Genomic DNA, 17,871 nt, shown 5'->3' on the forward strand with positions numbered 1-17,871 from the left:
ACAGCTGGTGCCTCATAATACTTTGAGCTGAGGCTAAATAAATCACATTTTTTTATCGGTTGTAGTTAAAAATTTAATTTATTGATTAAATTAATTATAACTGTCATTTGTGAAGTTGATATTCGGTAAGTTTTTAGGTTCCCAGTATTTATCGTTATAAAAAACATTAACTTCTTTATTAGAACACTGTGTCGAGAAAGACACGATGTTCTTATAAAGTATCATGTATTAGAATGATTAACCTAGAGATGTACTTGTTCGATTGATAAATATATTTATCTATAAAGTTGAAGACATACAAGATTCTTCTGAAACACCAATCTAACAGTAATAAACATTAAAAATATCAAAGAAACGGTAGATAGTCTATAAAATGATAATAAGGCCCAGCGAAAATTATTGTAGTTGCGTGGTAATAGAGTCAAAGATGTACACTGGTGAGCAAAATTTAAGGACCAGTCAAGTTTTCACCTGTAGCTTCTCATAGGAGTGGCCTGGATGTGGGAAAATCATACCAAAGGAACCTCGTGAGGTACAGAAATGAAGAAGGAAACAACACCGACACAACAACGGAAACAAAACTGTACAGAGGGACATTTATTCAAAAATGGCAACATAGAACTGGCTGCCATGATACAGATGCATGGCGCCTCCGTAACCAGGTGGGCAGGAGCAGCAGTGCGTAGCACACGCTTCTTGATTAGACCGGGGTTCGAGCCCGTGACTACCAAATACGGAGGTAGCGGAAAGGTCAGGGAATGACTACCGCATATCCCCGGAGCAATATGCTCCTAAAAATCAAATAGCAAACAAACAAACAGATGCATCACTGTCAAAGATGGAACAAAGGGAAGAGGTGATCCTCAGTAGGAGATATGGCCATCCCTAATGTCGATGCAAGCTTTGCACCGCCTGTTCATACTTAGAACAATGTTGTTGATAAGTTCTTGCGGTAACATCATCCATTCCTCTGTCAGCGCCATCTTCAGCTGGTGAACATTTTCGGGTGGGTGTGCACGTGCCGCTAGGCGTCTTCCCAGAGCGTCCCATATGTGTTCGATTGGATTTAGATCGGTGGAACGGTCAGGGCAATCCATATAACAATGTTCTCACTTTGCAAAAGCATATCACAGCTGTAGTGCGATGGGGTATGGCGTTATCATCCATAAACACGAACTCGGGGCCAATGGCACCTCGGAACAGACGCACATGGGAAGGATTACCTCAGTACAGTAGCATATACCGGTTACAGTATCGCCTTCCAGTATCTGGAGTTGTGTACGTCCATCCAAGATAACGCCTCTCCAGACGAGAACACCTCAACCGCCATATCGATCTCTTTCAGTGATGTTTGCGGGGTGATACCGTGCGCCAACCTCTCGCCAGATTATCACGTCCAGAATCGCTGCTGAGACTGAATCTACTGTCATCAGTAAAGAGTACCTTAAGTAAAGATTTTGTGGTTGTAACCTTTAGAAATAGGGTTGGTCTTTAAGTTTTGCACACCAGTGTAGTTGGTTGTACTTAACGGACCTGGTTTCTATGCCTGTTAAAATTATCTTTTTTCTGTATCTGAATTTTTTAAAATAGGTATAGTAGATAGACAGATAACTGAAGTTCTTATTGAGAAAGAAAGGAGTTGTGTTTATTGCTAAAAATATTATTATTTAATATATTTTTTATTTGTTTGACATTATTGAGGCATTATGGGAGACAATAGATATTTTCACTTCTTTCCTAATTTAAACTTATGCGTTTTCCGTTTTTTTTTTTTGTTTTTTTTTCCCCCAAACACACATACAAATAAATTCCCCTGTATAACCACAGTATGTAACATTTTTATTTTTCAGGCAATTTTTCTATACGTCCCGACAGCCGTATTGAATTTTTTGAAACTTTACTAATATCAAATACATATCTCAATGTGCGAAATATTAAAAAAAAATCAAAAAAAATACTATTTACGTCTGATTTTTTTCTTATTCAATTGGTGCTATAATTTGGATTTTATATAAATTTATATATGACTTTAATTTCGATGACGTAATATTCATAAATGACTGAAAATTTCCAAACTTTCTTCGCAATGCATCTTTTAAATGTTCCACCAGGGAGCGCCACATATCACTTTCACATAACAGTTCTTCAAGTGATTTTGCTTAACATTTCGCAGCCTGTTGCGTGTGTTAGATTCTAGAAAATAAAACTTGAAGTGTGTTGTTCACTCACCTTCAAAAAGGTCGGATAGTAAGGAGATGTACATCGAACATAGCGTGTGACAGCTACGGCTAAATTTAACCTGTTATTGATATGTCATCCTAGCTCCATCAATAATTTATATTTGCTGGCCGAATGACAACAAAATTATTGTGTTTATGCTTTTGAGGAGAAAATTTGCTGTTTATTGATAAGGGAGTTACCGAACAGAATGACCCCTTCGTGAATCGTGTTGCTGTTTAGTCTGTAGCTGGAGTTTTCGAGAAACGTAGCTGGCTCTCAGTTCCAATGACGACATCACTCGAATCATAGCAGCTCACAACGTGCGCGCGCGGCACCATAGCAGCATTAGTCATCTGCTGCTAGTAAACAGAGTTACGTTTGGTGTGCGTGCGTGAATTAATATGCTTACCGAAGAGTGTAGCGTAAAGACACCTCGCTTTCAAGATTGAGTGATAACGTTTTTCTACTGCTTTTCGATGCTTAGGTTATCCTGTCATCAGCTATCGGTAAGTGATAAGAAAATTTATAGCATGCCTGTTTTTTTATTTTCCGAAGTTGTCAGTTTAAATTTTTTAATTTAGTCTCTTATCTTACGGAGCAGTTGTTTAACCACAGTAGTAGAAACGACAGTTTTGTATTTTATTACGTTTGATATAATTAATATTTTACTACTGCTTCGCACACATTTACACTGGTTCTCTTATTCGTTTTATGTAATATCGGCATGAATCTATAAGTTTTTTTGTTTTGTTTTTTTAATTCTATGTAGAATTAAATAAACATGTGATAGCCAACTTTCTTTCAAGTGCCTATTAGTGTACTGTAGATCGTTTGGTTGTATAAATGCCGTTATTTGCTGAAAGTTAAATCAATCGCATATTTGATTTTTATGTTTTTTTTCTTCATTTCTAATTGATATATTTGAATATTTTGCGGAATGTAAATAAAAGTTGCGGACTCATATGCAGTGATTTAAATAAATAAAATAAAATAACTATAAAACTCAATCATTTTCTGACAACTTTTTTTTTTTTTTTGCTTTCGCTTTGAATCTAAAACCTTTCTAAATCGGTTTTAGATTTAGGAAGGTTTAGTATCTTCCCCCCCTCCCCTCAAAACCAGTAAGCGAGTACAGTATTGGTATGGAGACTGCCGTTCTGCCCGGCCGTGACACCCATGAAGCCTTCAGTAAGCCACGATGAATGCGCCTCTCTCTTAACCTACAATAAATATGGTGTTTATCAAAGGTAATAAATGATGTAAGGTAATAATAAATAGTGTTTTATGCGTGAATGAAGTTATACTCATATAGGTACGATACTGTTTTACAATCGCCATTATTTCTTTTTCTTCTGGTTGGCTCATAAAACTTGCGTTGTGGTTGATATTGGCTTACTGCAGCAATTTCCCCAAATTGTGGGCGCGAGCGATTTATTTAAGGGAGGGGGGGGAACTGAAAAGTTATGAAAAAAAATCGTTTTATTGAAAACTCCTAAAGTAAAATTTTAAAAATTATTAATATTAAAATATACTTAATTTAAGAAATTATTTTAATACTTATAATAATTTAGAATAGGAATGCAGTGTAATAATAATACCATTTACTTTGCTATTGTGCTTATTACAGGCATTACCTCACCTTTTTGCCGTGTTGTCACAAGCTATCATGGTCTAATAGAACTTCTAATTTTTTTAACTTTCTTTTTATCGTACTCTATTATGCAGCAGATTTATGGCTAATATGCCATATTTTACTAATGTATTAATCCTATAACAAATGAATTTTAACATCTATAAACAGTAGGCAACATATAAAAGTACCATTTTAATTAGGGTGCGCAAAAGTTTAAACTCTGTCTTAACGGATCAAACTATGCAAAGTTTACTACATCGAAAACGTGGGTGCTTGTGTGAATTTTTATTTTCCTGACTAAGTCAGTTAAGGGACTTTTAAGTAGTCATTAAATACTCGTCGGACAACATCACATAGAAGAAGCGAAGTTGGTGCTTGCCAACCTTTAGAAACACCATATTTACGCACACGATTCTTTTAAGAAAAGAAAAGCGTTTCATAACTTCCACCTGGGGTCGGCTATCATTCAGGAGCTTCACTAGATTCCAGAACAGCTCGTGGCACGTGCCCGGAGAGAAAAGATGCCGTGGCTTTTGAGCGTAAATATACTGTATATATCTTAGTGTGGTATATTTATACCGAACACCAAGGGGCGCCAGGAGAAAGGTCGTGAGTAGCTTTGGGTTTCCTGTGCTAGTCACTCTCCTGGAGGAGATGGAGAAAAAATACGATTTGTCTTTCTAACCATATTGTGTAAAGAAGGTTAATAATCCATTCATAATATATATTTCGCATGCGACTTCTCTAGAACGTTTAAATGGTTTTCCATCACTGATATGCAAATCATCTATATTTTACAGAGGAAGTCTTCGTACTTCTAAAGTGCTGCTGTATTCGTTCTATTCTCTTGTCGATTCTCTCACTGCTATTATAGAAATATTTACTCTCATTGAGTGGTCTGTAGCATGTAGGCCCAGAAGTGCGTCATATTCGAATCTACGATGTTAAAAACAGAATTCGGTGTACCAAGTAAGCTGATCGCAATTTCTCCCGTTTAACAGTTTTTAGTTAATTTTCTTTTTTCTCCTTCTGTGCATGAATATTTTCTTTCAGATGAATGGTTTACGCGAAAAACCATTTTCAATACATTGTTTCATGAAGACTGGTTCCTAAAATTAGATTTTTGCAACAATTTTTTTTTTCTTTTGTGAAACTTTCATAAAGGTGAATTCGTTCCATTAAACGTACTTAGTTTTCTTCAAAGATAATCTGAATTTACACATTCCATTTAAGTGTCCGAACCTCCCGTTTCTCACTTAAAACATGCAATTTTCTTTTCCTGTATTAGTGGCACGCATTCTTCTTCCAGCTCAGCAGATAAATCCTTTGTTTGAATAGGGCCTACCCCCTTTGACCACACGAGTAATTTGATTTAGTTAAGTGCATCCCAATGAGTGGCAGTCTCCACTGCCCACATCAGTCCCCTGACCAGCATAATGAAATAGTGATTATCGTTTTTCCTTGCTCTGTTTACAACCTTGTTTCCCTTTCTTCAATGAATTAATGGTTGGCGTGTGCTTGAAGCTCTTCATTAGAAACATCTACTCAAATTATCTGTTTCTCTGTCACAATACTGGTTACATCAGTAGCGACCTGTTTGGAAATGCCCGATTCCAATTCCATTCGTAATGTGAAGAACTTTAGTGGCCATTTGTAAATCGAGTACATGCCATTTGTATGGAGGGGTTAAGTTGGTCTCGTGCGGATGTTGGGCTCAGAATTATTCTGGGTTTCACTACCCAAACCGACAAATCCGCCTTAGAATACATAAGATTTCTGGTTGTAGAGTTTTAGGCGCATCAGTGACTCAGGGCATATTGTGCCATGTATAATATGTTTGTAAATTGCGTGTGTTTCTTGGTCTCTTTGAGGGACGAAAAACCCGAGTCCGGGAGAAAAAAACCACGCTATTCTTGCCTGAAATGGACTAATTCAGCATGTTGTGAAAAAGGCTCGACCCATAAAAATTCCTTCCATTATTGACGTGATTCGGTCTTTTCCACACGGTGTGAGGAAGACAGTGGTTATACCAACTGTGCTACCGTGAGAGAAAAAAATTGACATATGCTGAGTTATCTTGAAAGTAACTTAATCCAACATTCTCAGTTGCCGGGGGGGGGAGAGTTGTTGAATTGATATCAGTGAGCAACAGAGCGGCCATTATTTAAGTTTTTACATTCCGAGACCTGATTCTAAGGAACGAGCCTATTGTAATCAGATTTATAATCTACATTCTTTCAAAAGACAACTTATAGAAAACGTTGCGAAAACTGTCCCCAGAGGGAGTGTGGCTCCAAAAGTTAAAAAAAAAAAAAAAAAATGCATGCATTTTATCGAAGTCTACAGGTAAAAGTTTTAAAGTTCCAGCAGGAACACAGATTACTATGGGCTCAGTTTATTAATTATACGGTTCTCACCTTTTACGTTTTAAATATGGAGATTTTAGTTTTATTTTCATTCCATTTTTACTTTCTTCCGTAGCATATCAATTAAATGTTAATCTTAAAAGAATGCTTCATTAGTTTATGAGTACAGTATAACAGATGAGTTGTATAATTAATAATAATAGTAGTACAGCACAAGCGGTAGAATACAGATACAGACGGAGGAAAGGATTGAGAGGAGGCTTGTAAAGTTAAAGGTCCTTAGAAAGGTCTTCAAATTTAAGCTAAGATGGTGTTGAAAGCAGACGAAAATGCTTCCCTTCCCTTTGGTCGAATGATACCCATCGCATTCAATGAAATGGTAACGTTCCTGGCAGCAACAGTGTTCAGGCTTAACATAAGATTTGGCGTTACCGAAAACGATTGTATATAAAGAATAAAAAAAAAAAAAAAAAAAGCTTCGTTATTTCCCGAAAAGAACAGCCACCATTATCAGCTTCTCGCTAGCAATCCAGAAACTTGACAGAACTTTCTAAGTAGAAATGAAGCGGAGGATGCGTGGCCTTGAAATATCTTACGGCGTGACGGCGCTTACGCCCACTTAAACTGAGTTGTGGATACCCACGGCGTCCGATTCAGAAAATTCACAATCCCGATGTGATATCACGAATGAGTGCTGAATTCTACACTGGGGGAGGAGGGGGGGGGCAAAGAAGGTTCGTTTTAACAAATTCAGCTGTTCAGAGAGTAGCGCAATTAAAATGCTAAGGATGAGTGGGTGGGTGAGAGAGAGGGAACGCCACTACATAAAGTTAGGATGGCCATCTTATATGATTAAGATGGAATCGAAGCAGCTGGGACGATCTAAATATTGTTTGTGTGGAAGTGGGTACGAATGAATGTTCATTTTAACAAATTGTTTTCGATGTGAAGAAAGGTGCGCATTGAAAGTTTCAAAGCTAAGGATGACGCCATTTCATAAAGTTTTTAGAACCGCCTTAGGAAAAAACCCGCATGTTTTGGCAGCTGAGTATCATTGTCTTCTCTCCCCTTCCTCATTTTATGAGGAGGTGTGCTACGCTTTTTCTAGCTAGTTTTACCGTGCTCTCGTACGTGATAAGGTCATTGCAGCGTGGATTTATTCAGACAACTGTTTGTGGACGATGACGCTCTATCACGAACAGTGTAATGTAATGGACGTGGGGTTTCTGGTTTGCAGAGCTAATCAACCGTGGAATCGCTCGTGCTGCGTCAGAATTGAACCACGGATAAGATTTCAGCCAGGATTTGTTTTCTTTATTTCTTTTCAAAACAGGTTTTACTTACTGATATTTCTAGGATGTTGCAGAAATTGATGGTATTGGAGAGGAATATATATGAAATACATGTTAGGATTTGAAGTGTGTTTCTGTACATATTAAAGTTGTAATTTTGGTCTCTTCTTCTCTTTCTGCTGCATAGGATATTGTCAATGTCTGGGGCATCCAAAGTGTGTGTAAACAGCTGACTAAGGGTTATAATATTTCGTTTAACGATGAGATGGTTCCACGGTGGGATGTTCAGGTTTGAGAACAGTACCGCCTTGGAGATTGTGAAGGGTTTCCTCGTGGCCCAGTTCAACCGTCGCAGGTACCAGTATTCTAATCCAAGGTGGCGTTTCCGGTAGGAGGGCGGGGCAGATGACGAAATCACTGATGCGTACATAATGACTAGGACGATACATCTCTGTACATATTGAACTATTAGATTTGCATTACAAAAACTGGTAAGCTCTTGCCGAATGGCCCACGTGGCAAAGAAGTACTTGCTTCTGGAGTCCATAAAATGAAGGGAGGAAAGTTAGGTTTTGGTTCCATGTTAACCCGAGATCTTTGTGATGAGAAACGTTCCTGATTTAAGAACCATTAATGGTGGCAGGAATGTGATTCTTTTTTAGTGAAAGTGACTTAGGCTGATTTTTCTTCATTTATTTGTAAACTAATGGCATGCAAATACTCTTCAAAGAGTGCGAGTTTCCGTGTTACTTCATCAGAGATTAAATGGGCCGAGTTTGGGTCTCCTGAAGTGATGAATAGTTTCAAATCATCGGCATAGGGCAGGAAGTCTTGGTTAACCGACAGTAAGGGTTCCAGTGCAGCCGTAAATAGCGTTGAGGAGAGGACGCCCCCTTGTGGGACATTCCTCGAGATGGTGAAACTTTTGCTGAAGTACCGATGTGCGACAAGCAGATGTCTAGGTTGAAGGATTGGTGCCAGCACTTTCAAGAGATTGCCTGTGATATTGAAATAGCATTTCAGAATGTGCAGAAGGACGGGGATGGATATCTGATCATATGCTGCCTTTATATCAAAAAACAAAATATCAAGTTGTGGCTTGCAGTTGAAAGCCCTTGTATCCTAAAAAGTGTCCAGTGTCCAAAATAGGTGGGAATGGATCTTCCACTAATCATTGAATATACAGAGATCAATGGTTAAAGCAGTGATTGATTATTGCTGTGGGAATGACGTTTTCAAATATTTTAAGTAATGAGAATCCTATTGAGATATTATATAAAAAGACTGCCTCAGGCTTTTATGGATATTCCAGCTCCGCTTCTTCCTTCTTCCCCCCCCCCCCGTAGGAAATTGAGTGCCCATTCTCTTTAACAACCATTAAAAAATTCAACCGCCGGATCTTTTGATTCCTCGGGACATTTCCTGCAGTGGCGACTTGGTAATCTTGTCACTGGTAGTTGTTATCCTCTACTGGTGAGGTCTTCACGAATTTCAACGAAACAAAACAAAAAATTAATTGTCTGAATATTTATAATAATAAATATCCAGAATGACTTTATGCATGGTATAGTGCTCATTTTTGTCCTGTTTGATAAATGTTACACAAGACCACAGTAAAATATAGATGAACAGTGCAGTGTTGAGTCAGTTTGTGACATAAGCACTGCGAAAGCAAAAATAAGAGTAGGAGTGTGTTATAGGCCTAATGACTCGAATGAGTACAATGAACAATTGTACAGAGAAATAGTGGGCTAGTAAATCGGAATGCCTTATAATGGAGGATTTTAACTTCCTAGATATTGACTGGAACTTGTGGGTTGGTCACTCACACACTAGTCAGACTTTTGTGGATTTATTGGATGATTGTTTTCTGCAGCAGCATGTTCGAGAGCCAACCAGAGAAAGTAATACTCTTGATCTGGTTATCAGCAGTGATCATTCGCGTATTAAGAATTTGCAGATAAAGGAACCACTAGGTGGCAGTGATCACAGTGTACTGATGTGGGATTTACTTAAAGATTTAATTACCATCAGGGGTAAAGGAAAGGGTTTTTGCTCCCGTAAAGGTGAGTACAGTGGTCTCAGACAGTTTTTAAATTCTGTACAGTGGGATAAACTGACGATGTTACCAACAGTAAATTCGAAGTGGGAAGCATTCAAGGAATTAATCGTGGAAGCTACTAAAAGTTTCATACCTATTAAGAAATATTGTTCAAGGTTTAGGCCTAAATGGTTATCTAATGAACTAATGAGACTCGTAATAGAGAAGAAAAATGCATGGGATGCATATAAATTATCAAGCGACTCAGAAGCCTATGGCAGATATAAGCTAGTCTGTAATCAGGTGACAAAGGAGGTAAGGCAGATTACGAGAAATCCTTGGCAAAAGATGCTAAGAAAAGCAGCAAGGATTTCTTTACTTATATAAACTCTAAAAGGAAGGGGATGAATCTGATCGGTCCACTTGACATCGATGATTCGACTGTTGATGATCCTGCTCAGATAGCAAATAAACTGAATGAGTATTTTGCATCTACATTCACACGTGAGGAATTATTAAGGTTTGAAAATGGCAGAAGGTTATCAAATTGTAGCAGAATACATAATGATTTTGTAATAACTGAAAGCAAAGTGGAGGAGAAATTGTTGAAGTTAAACATAAGAAAAGCACCTGGGGTGAATGGGATCTATCCAGTTATTTTAAAGGAGGCGGCAAAGCAACTAAGCAAACCCTTAGCCATAATTATGAGAGCATCCTTGGACTCAGGGAAGGTTCCCACGGACTGGAGATGTGCAAATGTATCCCCAATTCACAAAGGGGGAACGAAGGGTGACACGAGTAATTAGGCGCCTCCGTAGCCAGGTGGGAAGGAGCAGCAGTGCGTAGCACACGCTTCTTGATTAGACCGGGGTTCGAGCCCGTCACCACCAAATACGGAGTATGCGGAAAGGTCAAGGAATGACCACCGCACCGGAGCAATATGGCCTTAGTTGCTAATGCTCCTAAAAACCAAATAACAACAACGAGTAATTACAGACCAGTTAGTTTAACTTCTGTTCCGGGTAAAAATAATGGAGTCACTGGTTAAAGATGCATTGCAGGATCATCTAGACAAGACTGCAGCAATAATTCAAACACAGCATGGGTTTGTTAAGGGAAAGTCTTGTCTGACAAATTTGATAGGATATTATGATGTGGTTACAAAGGAACTGGATGCAAAAAATAATTTTGATATCATATATTTGGATTTCAGGAAAGCTTTTGACACTGTTGTGCATGGAAGACTATTGTTCAAATTGGAGCAGAATGGTATTAAGGGTAAGTTGCTACAATGGATAAAACGATGGTTAAGTGGGAGAAGACAGAGGGTGGTAATCAATGGGTGCTGCTCTTCTTGGACTAATGTTATTAGTGGAGTCCCACAGGGTTCGGTGTTAGGTCCACTGTTGTTTTGTATATTTTTCAATGATATTGATGAAAGTATATCAGGCTTAACGTCGAAGTTCGCAGATGATACAAAGGTTGGCAGGGTTGTTAATGACAGTAATGGCAGTGTGCTACTGCAACAGGATCTAGATAATTTGGACAGATGGGCTAAGAAGTGGCAACTGAATTTAACCTTGACAAATGCAAAGTACTGCATATGGGTAGAAGTAACTCCAGAGAAACGTACCAACCGTGTTATACTACACTTATGGTGGTAGAAAATGAAAACGACCTGGGAGTAATTGTGCAGTCAGATATGAAGTTTTCTGAGCAATGCAGACAGGTTGCCAGGGCAGGTCATGGGGTTTTGTCATTGATATATAGGAATTTTTCTAGCAGGGAAAAGGAGGTGATTATCCCTTTGTATAAGGCAATGGTCAGGCCACGCCTTGACTACTGCGTATAGGTCTGGAGGCCTCATTTTAGGAAGGATGTAGATTTACTTGACCGTGTACAGAGAAGGGCAACAAGATTGGTGAGGGGAATGAAGGGATCCTCTTACCAAGAGAGGCTTAAGTTTTGCAAATTGCAGCAGCTGGAGACTAGGCACCTGCGCGGTGATCTGATTGAGGTATATAAGGCCTTGAATGGGTTGAGCACGCTGAATTCTGATGGGATCCTTCCACTTGTTCAGATTACGAACCTAAGGCATAAATTCAAATTAAGAAAAGACAGATGTAGATTAGATGTGCGGAAATTTGCCTTTAGCCAGCGGGTGGTTAATTGCTGGAACAAACTTCCATCTGTCGTTGTGGAGGTTGATAGGTTGAATAAATTTAAGGAGGAACTGGACAGGCGGGAATGGTGTTTTTTTTTTTTTTTTTTTGCTGATGCTGCATAAGCTCATACACTTGTTTTCTTGCATCAGATGCCACTGCTGCTACTACTACTAATACATGGCGCGGTACGTAGGTTATTTCCTCCGACTTTCTAGTAAAAAAAAAAAACATACTCAATCAGACTGAAATTTGGTCCCTTTTGAACATTTTGCAGTTATCGAAAAAAGGTGAGGGAGCTGAATCTATTTGAATAGACCAGGTATTAGCTTAATTTTTCATTGCTACGAAAGCCTTGTGACTCGACGCATTGTCCTGAAAGTATATGGAACCTTTTGTCAATTTACCCTTTTTCTTATTTTTCTCCTTTAAACGATCTAACAAGGATCACAATAACGATAAACAGTAATAGAATTAATATTTACAGCTACTTTATCGTCATATCTGCTTATGCTACACCAGAAAGTTTCTGACAGCATCTATAAAATGTCCATATTACATCGCTTTAGTAACTGTTTAAAAGTTAAATTAAATACAGGTAAAAGCAATTTACTTACCTCAGACTAATCGTATCTGCAGTTTTCCAACTATGGTATTCGGGACCATTCTGAAATTACATAACGCATGGAGGGATTAATGGAAATAATATTACAATGTGTTATGAGTAAAAGTACAAATGTTATTTAAAGTCTACTCATAAAAAAATTGCTTTTTTGAGGGAAGAGTTCATATATTAAAATAGTCTTACTTTATTTGTGACTGGCCTCTGGATAAGAGAAAACCCCTCTCCCTTCCAGTTATTCCTGGTTTCAGCCGGCATAACATGCAAATTGGTCCAGGATATGGTCTTAAATGCTAATAGCTATGCAGCATTATATAAATAATAATAACAACAATATCTTTTAATATCTAGTAATCTTTTCTGCGTTAACTGTCTAATTGTATATTGCTGCATAGAGATTAGTTGGATACAAAGAAATGAACAGTCAAGAGCAGCGATCAGCATGATTATAATTGAAGCTAACGAGATATTGCATAACCAGAGGCAACACTTAGTCTATAAGCTTGCAAAGATTATAAATTAATAAATGAGTGTGACAAAGTACTGAAAAAGCTAAGGGTTATTTTGTGCGAGGTTAGCCTGTGCAGACATTGCTCCTTAAAGCTCTTCAAACAGAGAAGTTTTTCCTGATTTATTTTCTGCTTTATTAGTTTAAATTGTCATATTAACTTATTTTCTAGAGTAGCTTTATATTCCCAGTTACGATACTTAGTTTAAAGTTTAACTTAGACAGAGATTTCGTAGATATTACTTAGTATCGGTAACGGTATCAAATCCACGTGTCACAAATTGAACGAGAGGTCTTTTAACCAAATTTAGTCGATTTATTAACCAATTGTTATATCAAATTATCTTCTATAAGTAGATTATAGACCTAGTCAGGATCCTTAGTTTATTCTAAATTGAGATAGCGAGATTTCGAAGCTAATCAATACTTACGAGTCCGTAGAAATACCGTTCGTGAATTCCCGCCATTTTTACACGATAGCATAAGCTTAGTGTGTAGTATACTGCATAATATAATATTGTCAATTAATCAGTAAATCTATTAACCTTGATAAACTTTATTGTCAATTAAATTGTATTTTTAACTCTATAAATATATATAACGACTTAATCGTAACGAATAATTAATACATAACTATAGTGGTACACGTGATACGGAAGTTGTATAAAGGGAACACTAGATACCGAAAAAAAAAAAAAAAAAAAAATATATATATATATATATATATATATAACATAACTGTTTTGGGATATAACTTAAGGATTTAATTTTTGTTTTAAATTTTATTGAATTAAATTGGAATCATGACTCTGACCAGAGCAGCAAAGCAAAAGGCTCAAGCTAATGGGAGTGCTGTGGTTCAGGGGAGAACTGAGGGGGGCAGTTGCCCTCTGAATCACAGTCTATTAAAATGCACTGTTTGCTTGATGTTTGCGGAGCAGTCGGGTACGGGACATGATACTGCCAAGGGGGATGTCTTTGTGTGTGCACGATGTAAGGAGTGCAAGCAAATCAGGCGACAACTCAGCGTTGTTATGGGCCTTTATGAGACCTTGAAGGACAGGGTGGATGCCCTCGAAGGAAATAAATTGAGGGGCCCATCAAGCTCTCAGCTGCCCACATCAACGCCAGAGTTTGCACTTGGTCATCAGGCAACACAGGGGCAGCCCCCTAGGCAGAATGCGCTGGTCCCACAGGAACTAGTAGTTGTTGGTGACTCTATTGTCAGGGAAACGGGGAACATGCTTTGTAAAAAGGATAGGTGGAATAGGACCAGGGTATGTCTGCCAGGGGCAAAGGTTGATGACGTTGTAGAGCGGATATCATCTTTTAAGGGCACAAAAGGTGATATAGTTGTACACGTTGGCACTAATGATATTAAGAGTAGGAGACCGGCGGAATTACTTAGCAAGTACAGGTCACTGTTGAAAAAAAGCCGTGAATTAGGGTTGAACTTGAAAGTGTCTGCAATTCTGCCCAAACACGATAGGAGGGAGTATATGATGAGAGCCTTGTCGATCAATTCGGCCCTGGAGGGATTGTGCAAGGCTCAAGGGGTAGAATTTTTTTCAGCCTGGACTGTACTTGTTAACAGGAGAGATTGCTTCTACAGGGATGGGATACACTTAAATAGAAAGGGTGCAAGAATTTTTGCTGATGCTGTCGAGGCAGTGTTAGGTGGGTCGGAAAACTGCTAGTTGGGGGGGGGGATACAAGGACTAATAGATTAACAGTAGCCACTGGCAGAGGTGGAAGTGATTCTTGCACTGCTTCTATTCAAATGAGCAGAAGTCTGAAAAACAAGATGCAGGATATTTCAGAGACTGCTGGTAGTCATTGCGTTACAAGTAAACACATGGGTTGTGTTAGGGTAGCTAAGAATAGAAACAGGTGCATGTATACCTGCGTGTACACCAATGCTAGGAGTTTGGTAAATAAATTTGATGAATTTGAGGTATTGCTCAAAACATCAAAGGCAGATATTGTTGGGATATCAGAGACGTGGTGTCACACAGATATAAGTAATGCGGAACTGGAATTTGGGGAATACAATGTATATAGAAAGGATAGACAGGACAGGAGGGGAGGAGGGGTTATGCTATTAATTAAGAAACACATAAAGTCAAAGGAAGTGAAGCCAGTTGACATCGATGGACAGGGCAGTGTCGAGTCAGTTTGGTGTGACATAAGCATAGGGAAATCAAAATTGAGAGTAGGAGTGTGCTATAGGCCTAATGACTCTGATGAGTATAATAATATATTGTACAGGGAAATAGTGGGCCAGTAAATCAGAGTCTTATAATGGGGGATTTTAATTTCCCAGATATTGACTGGAATTTGTGGGTTGGTCACTCGCACACTAGCAAGGCTTTTGTGGATTTATTGGATGATTGTTTTCTACACCAGCATGTTCGTGAGGCAACAAGAGGGAGCAATACTCTTGATCTGATTATCAGTAGTGATTCTTCATGCATTAAGAACCGGCAGATAAATGAACCACTAGGTGGCAGTGATCACAGTGTGTTGAAGTGGGATTTACTCAAGGAGGTAACTACCATCAGAGGTAAAGGGAAGGGTTTTTGTTTTCGTAAAGGCGACTATGATGGTCTGAGACAGTATTTAAATTCTATACAGTGGGACCAACTGATGATGTTACCAACAGCAAACTCAAAATGGGAAGCATTCAAGGAACTAATCTTGGTGGCTACCAGGCTTTACATACCAACTAAGAAATATTGTTCAAGGTTTAGGCCTAAATGGTTGTCAGATGGACTAATGAGACATGTGGCAGAGAAGAAAAATGCATGGGATACATACAAATTAATGGGTGACATGGAAGCCTATGATAGATATAAGTTGGTCTGTAACCAAGTCACAAAGGAGATTAGGCAGGCAAAGGCAGACTACGAAAAATCCTTGGCAAAGGATGCAAAGAAAAACAGAAAGGAATTCTTTACATACTTGAACTCGAGAAGGAAAGGGATGAATCAGATTGGTCCACTGGATATTGATGGTTCAACAGTTGAGGATCCTGCTCAGGTGGCTAACAATCTAAACGAGTATTTTGCATCTACATTCACGCATGAGGAGTTATTCAGGAAGGAGAATGATGCAGGTAAAGTAAACATTGGCAGTGAGCTGGATGATTTTGTAATAACTGAGAGGAAAGTGGAGGAGAGATTGTTGAGGATAAACATAAAAAAGGCACCTGGGGTGGATGAGATCTATCCAGTTATATTAAAGGAGGCAGCAAAGGAAGTATGCAAACCCCTAGCCATAATTATGAGAGCTTCTTTGGACTCAGGGGAGGTACCCATAAACTGGAGATGTGCAAATGTAACCCCAATTCACAAAGGAGGATCAAAGGCTGACACAAGTAATTATAGACCTGTTAGTTTAACTTCTGTTCCAGGTAAATTAATGGAGGCACTGGTTAAAGAAGCACTGCAGGATCATCTAGACAAGAATTCAGTTATAGCTCAGACGCAGCATGGTTTTGTTAAGGGCAGGTCTTGCCTGACCAATTTGATTGGATACTATGATGTAGTCACAAAAGAACTGGATGCAGGGAATAACTTTGATATTATATATTTGGATCTTAGAAAGGCTTTTGATACTGTTGCACATGGAAGACTGCTGCACAAATTGGAGCAGTGTGGCATTGGAGGCAAATTGCTGTTATGGATAAGGGGATGGTTGAGTGGCAGAAGACAGAGAGTGGTAATCAATGGACACTGCTCAACGTCGACTAATGTTATTAGTGGAGTTCCTCAAGGTTCAGTGTTGGGTCCATTGTTGTTTTCGGTGTTTATGAATGATATTGATGATGGGATATCAAGTTTAATGTCTAAGTTTGCAGATGATACAAAGGTTGGCAGAGTCGTTAAGGACACTACTGACGCTATGCTGCTGCAACAGGATCTGGAAAGGTTGAACAGATGGGCTGAGAGGTGGCAAATGAAGTTTAACATTGACAAATGTAAAGTACTACATATGGGTAACAGTAACCCCAGAGCAATGTATCAACTCTGCGGTACTACACTGACAGTGGTGGAGAATGAAAAGGACCTGGGGGTAATTGTGCAGGCAGATATGAAGTTCTCTGAGCAGTGCAGACGAGCTGCAAGAGTAGCTCATGGTGTCTTGTCAATGATATACAGGAATTTTTCTAGCAGGGATAAGGAGGTGATTATTCCCTTGTATAAGGCAATGGTTAGGCCACATCTTGAGTACTGTATACAGGTCTGGAGGCCTCATTTCAAAAAGGATGTAGAGCTGCTGGAACGGGTACAGAGAAGGGCAACAAGATTAGTAAATGGAACAAAGGGTTGCTCTTACGAAGAAAGGCTTAAGTTTTGCAAATTACAGAGTCTGGAGACTAGGCACCGGCGAGGTGATCTGATAGAGGTGTATAAGGCTTTGAATGGTTTGAGCATGCTCAATGCCAATGGGATTCTTCATCTTTCTCAGAATAATCACCTCAGAGGGCATAAATTCAAATTGAGGAAGGACGGATGTCGGATAGATGTGCGGAAATTTGCCTTTGGCCAGCGGGTAGTTGGTTGGTGGAACCGACTTCCATCACTTGTTGTTGAAGTTGATAGCCTAAACAAATTTAAAGCTCAACTGGACAGGTATTTCGAACGAACGGAGGGGTGAAATGGGAGAGGGTTTTTTTTTTTTTTTTTTTGGCTGATGCTGAATAAGCTTGCTTTCTTGCATCATATGCCTCTACTAATGCATAATGCTAATATTATGGGTACACCTCTGGAGGAAGTAGCTGCTTTTGCTTGTATCAGTCCCGAATTACTGGCGTAAACTAACCTAAACCCTTTTTTACTAGCCAAAAATGAAAGTCTGTTAAAAAACCACATTTCCTTTGCTTGAATCTGTCCCGAACTTGGCCATGCCCGCAACGCAGTGACAAGGTGTACCCATAATCTGTAGTTCAGCCAAGCTAAAAGTTACTCCATCCTTGTGAATCGAAGTAAATTTTTAATATCCCAGGCTCGGTATATTCATTGCTC

At 38.8% G+C, this 17,871-nt stretch overlaps 1 protein-coding gene across 3 annotated transcripts in view; it reads left to right on the forward strand.

The window, feature by feature from the left end:
* Positions 1 to 17,871, forward strand: part of LOC150091441 (popeye domain-containing protein 1-like) — a 100,972-nt gene that overhangs the window by 30,796 nt on the left and 52,305 nt on the right. For 2 of the 3 annotated variants that reach the window (XM_090383930.1, XM_090383950.1), the window contains exon 1: positions 2,225 to 2,726. The exons of the other annotated variant lie outside the window; for it this stretch is intronic. The gene's annotated coding sequence lies outside the window, so the exon portion shown is untranslated. Of the gene's footprint in view, positions 1 to 2,224; positions 2,727 to 17,871 lie in introns of those variants that run through there. 3 annotated transcript variants of the gene reach the window in all.

The sequence above is a fragment of the Mastigoproctus giganteus genome, chromosome 1 (genome assembly GCF_048544385.1).
Source record: "Mastigoproctus giganteus isolate SK-2022 chromosome 1, ASM4854438v1, whole genome shotgun sequence".
NCBI lineage: Eukaryota > Metazoa > Arthropoda > Arachnida > Uropygi > Thelyphonidae > Mastigoproctus > Mastigoproctus giganteus.